General features: G+C 44.1%; 1 protein-coding gene and 1 pseudogene across 1 annotated transcript in view; one reads left to right on the top strand and one right to left on the bottom strand.

Annotated features, from left to right (window-relative positions):
- The window catches only part of ZDHHC14 (zinc finger DHHC-type palmitoyltransferase 14), a 214,974-nt gene that overhangs the window by 61,364 nt on the left and 144,288 nt on the right, over window positions 1-9,322 (bottom strand). The gene's annotated exons all lie outside the window — the stretch shown is intronic.
- Window positions 1,058-1,142, top strand: LOC125939245 (uncharacterized; annotated as a pseudogene).

The following is a 9,322-nucleotide window of genomic DNA, read 5'->3' as shown; positions in this document are numbered from 1 at the left end:
AGAAGAAGAAGAAGAAGAAGAAGAAGAAGAAGAAGAAGAAGAAGAAGGAGGCATTTTTCTTCCCTGATGGTGGGGAGGACTCCTACCATGTAATTATCCAGCCCATTAGACAGCAAGGTCAAATCAGACAGATACAGAGGGAAAGACCGCCCTTGGAAGGTGCATAGAGGTGGTCACACAGTTTTTAAAGTAACAGGCAGTGGGGTGCCTAGGTGGCTCACTTGGTTGAGTGTCCAACTTTGGCTCAGGTCATAATCTTGTGGTTCATGAGTTCAAGCCCTGCATTGGGCTCTGTGCTGACAGCTCAGAGCCTAGAGCCTACTTCTGATCCTGTGTCTCCCTCTCTCTCTGCCCCTCCCCTGCTCATGCTAGCTTGCTCATTCTCTCTCTCAAAAATAAAATAAACATTAAAAAAATTTTTTTTAAGTAACAGGCAACTAGACAGGGAGACTTCAGGGAGAGGAAAGAAATTCCCAGTTGTTGATCAAAAATCTACACTTGAAGCAGTTTCACGTATTATAGTTCATGAACTCTCTACAAAAAAGTCTATGACCTTGGCATTATTACTGAGACCATTTGACAGATGAGGAAACTAAGTAATACAAAGTTCACTAATTTGAAGACATCCAGCTATGATGGATCCAGAATGAGAATTCAAATCAGATGTGGCTGTCTTCAAAGCCCATGTGCTCATGGCACATTCTCTCAATTATATCACAATAAGGTCTGCATTTATTTTTTTTAATCAAAGAATTATTGACCTACAATATTGTATTCATTTCAGGTATAAAACATAGAAATTTGATATTTATATATAGTACAAAATGATCTCCACAAAAAGTCTAGTTACCATGAGTCACCAAAGTTGTTGACATATTATCGACTATATTCCATATTCTGTACATTACATGTCCATGTCTTAAATTTATTTTATAACTGGAAGACTGTACCTCTTAACCCCTTTCACCTATTTCTCCCATCCCCCCTCCAAGCCCCTGGCAACCATGAGTTCTGATCTGGGCCCTCTACATTTTCTCAGTAAATATAGTAACAGTTGATCGCTTCTCAGCCTTTTGGCTAAGATCAAGTGTAGTAACAGTTGTACCTGTTTTCACCTTTTTATAATGATCCAATTACCCTCATTATATATAATCAAGAATGCCTAGAAAACCTGAAACTTGATCTCGCCTGGAGGTGCCTTGCCCAGTTTGGGGAGAAGACACGCCCAGGAGTCATGAGAGACAGCACCTCTCAGTGATGGATCACCAGCAGATGGGCAGGAAAGGAAATGATTCATAGATGTGCCAAAAGACAGCTAGGCACAGGATCCTGACTGCTGTGAGCGTGGGCTGGAGCCCCGACCTGTGGGGTGAAACACTGGGAAGATAGCAGCTCCGTCCAAGGAAAGGCATGGGGCAGCTGTGACAGGCGGAGGGCCAGAGCCTCTGATGCGTGGGACATAGGGAAGGGGTGCAGGCCACGTTTTGGTTTCTGTGCCTCCAGGGACACACAGATCCTTAACCGCTTAGGACACACTCTGAGTTTCAGTAAGGACTAATGAGGGAGACCGCCTTCGTGCTCCAAGGTCAGGAAGACTGCTCTCAGGTTCTGCTTCTCTATTCCATTTGAGAAATAACCAGCTCCATAGTTCTACACAGAGCAGTGCTTGTACCCCCAGAATCCCTGTTAAACAAGCTTTGACACTGAATGGTGAAGACCACTCCTGTTATTTCCAAAGGTAGTTGTTTCAAACAAACATGGCATTGGTTAGTCTTGCTTCTGGGGGTCCTGATGAGTACAATGCTAAAGCAAAACTCTCATTTATGAAAAAAGAGACGCTTCCTCAAATGCCCAGGCTATGCTCAAGGAATAACTCAGTTCTCATGAGAAGAGGGTGGGGTGCAGAAAGTCCAAAGCCCCCACTTCAAGAGAAGCCACAGTAACTGAAAATACTACTCTGATTTACATTCCTGTCAAGCAGGAGAGACAAAGAACCTCACATGAGGACAGGTGGAAGGTGCCAGGTAACATCTAGAAGCCTGGCTATTTTTACTAGATACTACTGGGTACAGTGATATACTTTCTAGGAAAACTCTTTGAACTCATTGGAAAAAAACTGAAAAATACCATGCTGACCAATTAATGCCTTGGCCAGCCCACTCATCTACTTGCACTTTTCCATGTCTATTCTTCTGCGGCTAAACTTTTAGACTGTCTCTTTACTTGAGTTTTCTTTTAAGCCACACACTTCTGAGATAAAGATCTTTTCAGCTCATTTTTAAATAAACAAGTTCCTGAGCACTGCCCAGTGGCAAACATGACTATTAATTTCCTAAAGGAGGAGGTCAAAAGGCAAATAGTGTTCATTAGTTCTAGGGAAAATCATGAAAATAACCTTCTGGGATATGATGGAGTGACATCTGAGAAAAGCATATTTAATGAGAGCCCAACAACAGGGGTTTAGGCAAAGGAAGTCATGCCTGGCTATCCGGGTGGGGTGTTTGGAAGATGTTACTGTCATGAAAAGCACAATAAATCAAATGACTGCCGCGCATTCCCTGAGTTTTGCCAAGCAGATGGCAAAGCTGGAGAATCAAGCAGGAAAGCTGGAGAACGATACAAGGGACAGGGGTAAAGATCAGACGGCGTCTCCCACAGGACTAAGTCGTCATTCATCTGGGGCTTGTGCCAGGCGTCATCCAGCTGGCTTAAACAGTCAGTAGAATGAGCGGAGTCCAAAAGAACCATCAAGCACTATGGAGGATCTTTTACATTTCCAGAGACAACTGCCTGAGAGAGTGGTCACGTGACTGCCAACGAACACCACTTCATGTCTTCAGCACTTGTGAGACTCTGTGATGTTAAGCCATGGAGGGCCACCAAGCTGGCCCTTAAGGCTCTAGTTGTGCCTAAGTGCTTAGCGGCAAAAGTTCGTGGCTGTCATGCTCATTCTGGACAGTTCTTAAAGACTTTGTCCAGCAGTAGTTTCCATCACTTAGGATTCTGCCCCCCCCCTTCTTCCCTCAGTGGAATGTGTTTTCCCTGAGCAAGAGGACAGGATTTTGATGTTGGTTAAATATAGCAGCGAGCTTTGCAAAAATGCTTTGTCAAAGGGAAGAGTTATTAAATAGGACATGTGGGTCGGAACCTAGGAAAATGGGTAAACTGAACCAAGGGATATCAATCACTGCTGTTCTACAAATGAGCTGAGAAGTCAGCCTCTCCTTATGAGTAGATAAGAGGGGTGCCTGGGTGGCTCAGTTGGCTAAGTGTCTCATCTCTTGATTTTGGCTCAGGTCATGATTTCACAGGTGGTGAGATTGAGCCCCAAGTCAGGCTCTGAGCTGACAGTGCAGAATCTGCTTGGGATTCTCTCTCTCCCTCTCTCTCTAACCCTCCTTCACTTGCATGAGTGCTCTCTCTCTCTCTCAAAATAAACAAACTTAAAAAAAAAACAAAAACAGTACACAAGAGGAGCCGCAAATCTGGGAGGGGGTCGGGGCTCTGAGGCAGCCAGTCCTGATGTGGTAACCTGCCTTCAGGTCACCCAGCTGGAGGGTTTGGGCTGAGGCTCCAGCAGGCTCCCAGCAATGAGAGAAGAGGCCAAGCCCTACTTTAGGGCATGTCTCAATCTGGAGTTTATGGGTTTCCCAGTCTCTTGGGAGAAGATGCACAGATTCTTTAAGAGGTTTGTGCCCCCAAAGTATTACGAACTACTACTTTTAGGAAGAGAAATACATAGCCAGGTAGCTACACAGAAGCACATTTCTGTGGCACCAAACATGGTGTCCAAGCACCTCAGTGTGCCCCAGCCACCATTCCCTGCCTCAGTCCTTCTCCCCACACCCCACGGACCTCTCCATGACCCGGCAGTTAAGCTAATGTCTGCCCAGGTTCGAGGCCCCCAAGCCCTTGCTCCAGCAGCTGTTCAATAATTCGGCTATCAGCTCTGCCTGTAGGTCTGAAGAGTGGAACCAGCCTTCCCAACAAACCCTTTGTGCATGTGCGTTAGTCCAGCGGAAGATGGGTTCACCCATTCTGAAGTAGGGAGGAGGAAAGGGGGCCACTTCAAGACTGGTGCCAATGTGGGAGCAAGTAGTGAATGTCCTTCCTCATTCATGAGGCTGAGGGTGGGCCAGACTCCTAAATGATAAAATACCTCCTCTGTGAAGAAGAAAAATAGCCCAGGGCAAATGCAAGAGTATGAAGAAGGTACTGGAAGAGACTGTGGAGGGTGCCATCTTATCCCTGGCCTTGTCTGGAGTCTGAGAACTTCCCCCTGACAAGACCAAGTAGACTGGCAGGACAAGAACATGATTCACTTCCACACCAGAATCCGGGGAGTGGGTCCAGAGGGCCACCTAACAAGTTCCATGGTGTGTGGGAAGGCCATACCCAATGGACTCAAACCAACTGGCTTCAAATCTTAAACGTGGCACTTACTCTATGAACTTGAAGAAGTTACTTATTCTTGCTGAGTTTTAGTTTCCTTGTATTTTGAGTGGGAAAAATGGTCAATTACAGGTAGTGACAGCCCCATTGTAGAGTTGGTTTGAGAACTGATGAGTTAATATTTGGAAGACCTTTAGTGAAGCCTCTGGCTATACATTCAGTACTCCCTAAATATTATTCCTTTCCTCCTCCTACAAGAGCTAGTCTTACACTTGTGTGGATTTCTGGTACTTTTCCACCCTTCCCTGTTTTTCCTTGTTTCCAGTTGAGTCCAATGGCTTCCCTGCAGTTTAAAGTAAAAGCCCATGAGAGTTGTGTGTTTGTTTCAGAGGCCAGTGAGTTGGGAAGAAGTTTGGCTTCAAAGCTCAGAGAGGAACTCAAGAAGAAAAGTGATTGGAAGCCACTGGAAGACAGGGTGAGTGAGCCATCTGTGAAAGAAAGAAGCGTGGTAGGGAAATGGGTAGCAGCTTGAAACCAGCAACCGGCCCTGTGGATTTAGCTGGCAGTCAATGCTATTCCCCCCACAGCCACTAAACGGCACTGGGGCTAGAGGAGGCTATGTTCATGCCTTCTGATGCCCTGAATCATTTTAATTGAAACACTATGGAAAAAAGTCCTTTCACAGTATGGGAGGTAGCCATACTGGATGGCTCCAGTGATCCCTGCCTTCTGGTATTCAGACTCAGCTTGAGTGGAGGCTGGCCCTGGTGACTTCTAGAAAATGGCAAAAGTGATGGGTTTGCACTTCCAAGATTAGGTTAAAAAAAAGACTGTAAATTCCTTCTTGCTCACCTTCTCTTACACTCTGGCTGGGAGGCCATGCTGAACTGTCTATGGACAGGCTTTTGTGGCAAGGCTCGCGAAGGTGGCCTCTGGCCAATGGGCATGTGCGTGAGCTTAGACACAGATCCTCCTCCAGTTAAGCCTTGAGATGACTGCAGCCCACGGGACACCCTGAGCCAGAGGACACAGCTAAACTGCACTGGATTACGGACCCAGACACTACAAGATAATAAATGTTTGTTGCTCTAAACTACTAAATTCTGGGGGGTGATTGTTTAAATAGCAACGGCTCACTACCACATGGCTGCATCAGGCACACAATACATTCGGAAATTACATCTGCCAAATAAAACGGAGTATTCTTCTTCCTATAGTGAATAGAACAGAATCACTTAATGGAATAAATCCTGAACATCCTTTCCACTTGTGATTTTGTCTGACTAGCCGAGTGGTATACGGGGATCACTCTGGAGGCAGGGAAAACTTACAAATTAATTAGCTGGATTCTATCACTAACTAAAGCTTGAGTTAGCGCTTCATGATCTAACTGGCTGTGTTCAAGGGAATGTGAAAATCTTACAAAAGCACTGGCCCCCCAAATCGGACTTCTCAACATGTAAAAAGAAGATGTAAGGAATAATTATGGAAAGGGAAGACATATGTTTATGTACGACCATATGCCACAGAAGAGACCTTAAAAATTCAGCCAAGGAGCTGGAAAACTGGTACCTAGTAAGAGGTTCCAAATAAACAGAAGTGAAGTTTGTGAAATAAGACAAATAAACCATCGGTATTTCCTAAAGGTCCTCTTACATCAGGGTATTTACCCCCTGCATCTCTTTAATCGTGTGCTATGTGCTACCAAACATCTCGTTTCCCTCCTTTTTCTTTCCTAAGGAAATATTCCCATGTTTTATATAAAATGGTAAGAGGGAAACATTTACCAGTGAGTCTTTGTTTTTTAATGAGTTAAAGAACATTCTCTCTAGAATCAGGCTATGCCAACTTGTATGCCGCTGTGGTTGGATATTTCTGTGAGAGGCATAAAAATAAAAGTCCAAAGTCTTTTTGGTGGGGTCTGCACAGCTGCTGACCAGACACGTGTGATCTCCCTCCTGTTAGAACCCTCACAATGACACCAAAAGAAGAAAGAATGGCAATGGCAATGAAGACTGAAGAGGAAACCACAGGCCAAAGTCCAAGGGCTTCCATTAATATACTGTGGATACAGATGAACTGAGAGAGGCATTTTTAGATCACACATCATTGATCACATAAACCATAAAACAAAACAAAGCAGATGCCTGCTCCCCGCCCGCCACCCCCCCCAACCAGGGGCAGGGAAGGACCTTAACACAGAAGAAATTAAAATGGCATCAACCTCACTAGCAATCAAAGAAAGGCAACTTGAAAATGCCATTTGTAGAGTCACATTGACAAATGCCCCCAAGGTGAGAGAGAGAGAGAGAGAGAGAGAGAGAGAGAGAGAGAGAGACTGGGAGAGAGAGAGGGGGAACTGTCCTCCAGCCTGCTCTTGGGAGGACAGAGCCTCACCCCGGGGCAGGGGGCGGGGCAATCTGGACACCAGTGCCCAGAGCCTGATGGAGGAAGCCCTCTTCTTTTTTTTAACCTGTTCTGTACGGAGAAGAGGAAGCAGGTGGGTGGAGGAAAGGAAAGGAAATGGAAAGGAAGAAAAGAAAAACACAATTTACAGTGAGCAGACTTCTAAAAATCATTTTAAAAATTACTTTGTAAATAATAAAAAAGCTCATTAAATGGTTTTGGTAACTTTTTTTTAAGACCAGAAAAGAAATAATTTCATTAGGATCCATACCATCAGGAAGTAGACTCCTGGATTTCCTAGGCCAGTTATTTCCCTAAGATCAGAGAAAATGGGGGGTGGGGCGGGGGCCACCCATAAACCATAAACCAGACCACACTCCCCCTCACACACTTAATGAAAGATCTGGTGTGAAAACCAGTGACAGGTTGTCAAATCCATTCCTGTTTGTGAACACACATTTACCAGTTTCTCGATAACGTTTGAAGTCAACGTGAGATTAGGGATCAAGTCTAAACTCTATCTGATGGTGAAATCTCTCATTTTTAGTTGTGAAAGCCATTTTTGTCCGTTTGGCTTTTGACATAATATTTGCATTTATAAAGGCCAGAAGGAATGTACTGAATGGTTAGGCCCTGGCATCTGAAACAAAGGCTGTATTGACTTTTCACAACAATCCTATGGTAGGTATTGCACTAGATGCGGAAATAGAACCAATAAGCAACTTGTCAAAGGTCATCTAAGTAGTGAGTGGAAAGGACAAATCTAGGACTACTTCATGCCAAGGTTGAGTATCTCTGTGCAGCCAGCTTTGTGGCTTTTCAAATGCAATTTGTTACATACTCTAGCAATTTACAGCTTAATTAGGTTAATTAAGACAACCATCTCAAAGGCTGCCCCTTTATTCTGGGGCTTCCGTTTCTGAAGCAAGCATTCCTCACTATGGATTGGGAAGCCCAGCGTGGTCAACCTTCAACGGAAGAGTCAAAGCTGCTCCAGCACTCCGGGTAGGGGAGAGCTGTGGCTGAAGATTTCAGGGTCTTCACCTTCCCTCCCCTGCTGCTCCTGAATTCCGTCTTTCCAGGAAACAGAATAGCCTCTCCTTACTTCTAAGAAGTCTCTTGCTCTAAAGCTAAGGTACAGAGTGGGAAACACAGGAGTTCCTTACTCAAGGCTGATCTCCAGAATTTTCTGAGCTATACTACCTGGCGGGCACTGAGCTAGACTACCGCAACTTCAGAGTTGGCTAAAATGCCTGACGCCAAACTATAAAACAAAACAAACAAGATCTGACTCACTATCTGAGCTCTTGACTCTATGTACCTGGGTCCCCACTTCATCTGTAAATGAAGTTGGACTGGCCGCCCTCCCCAGATGAGCCTTTCAGTTCGACATTCCATGGTTTGAATATATATCTGCAATGTACATTTTCTTTTTTTAAAATGTTTATTTATTGTTGAGAGAGAGAGAGAGAGACAGACAGAGAGAGAGAGAGAGAGGAGAGTCAGAGAGAGGGAGGCAGGCTCCAGGCTCCGAGCCGTCAGCACAGAGCCTGACGTTGGACCCGAACCCACAACCCATGAGATCATGACCTGAGCCAAAGTCTGATGCTTACCGACTGAGCCACCCAGGTGCCCCATTTTGTTTTACTCTCTTCCACTGATTGACAGACATATTGGCAAACAGAGTGCAAGTACATTTTATGTAGACTTGAATTTATATGAAATTTGAAATAGTAAGGTTATAGAAGTATTAATAAAGCTTGATTTTATGTGCAAACATCGAAATTAAAAAAATTATCAAGAACCAGATCATTTCATAGGGCACATGGGTGGCTCAGTCAGTTAAGCGTCAGACTTTGGCTTAGGTCATGATGTCACAGTTTGTGAGTTCAAGCCCAGCTTCGGGCACTGTGCGGACAGCTCAGTGCCTGAAGCCTGCTTCGGATCCTGTGTCTCCCTCTCTCTCTGCCTCTCCCCTTCCCGTGCTCTGCCTCGGTCTCTCTCTCAAAAATAAATAAACATTAAAAAAAAATTAAAGAATCAGATCATTTCAGAGTTGGCAGGAAATGAATGGTCAACAGTGTTACACTATTGTCCCAATTCTCTTAAGTACTAATATTCAGAGCTACTTTCCCAGGTAAATGGCAACACCAGCTTTCCTTTGTACCAGCTTCCTAATGGCCAACACTTTCATGTCTCAGAACACATGGAAGTGATTTTAGTGACTACTGTGTTGCCATTTAAATATCTACTGCTATTACAATTTAAAATCCTTTAAAAACATCCTATAGAAATGTCATTTACCCAATCATTAAGGGGTTGATGTTGGAAAAGATTAGAAATTTTATAACTTTGGAAAGCAAGTTAGAGATTGTAAAACACTATTATTATGTGTATATTATTATGCTTTTCAAACATTTTGCTCAGAATAAGCAAAAAATATCCTTTAAGAGTCGTAGATTTATGTCTTTGAAGATCGTATCCCCCTTCTATACACTTATTTCCATGGAAAAACTAGTCTCAA

The sequence above is a fragment of the Panthera uncia genome (genome assembly GCF_023721935.1).
Source record: "Panthera uncia isolate 11264 chromosome B2 unlocalized genomic scaffold, Puncia_PCG_1.0 HiC_scaffold_24, whole genome shotgun sequence".
NCBI lineage: Eukaryota > Metazoa > Chordata > Mammalia > Carnivora > Felidae > Panthera > Panthera uncia.
This window is presented reverse-complemented; position numbering and strand designations above follow the sequence as displayed.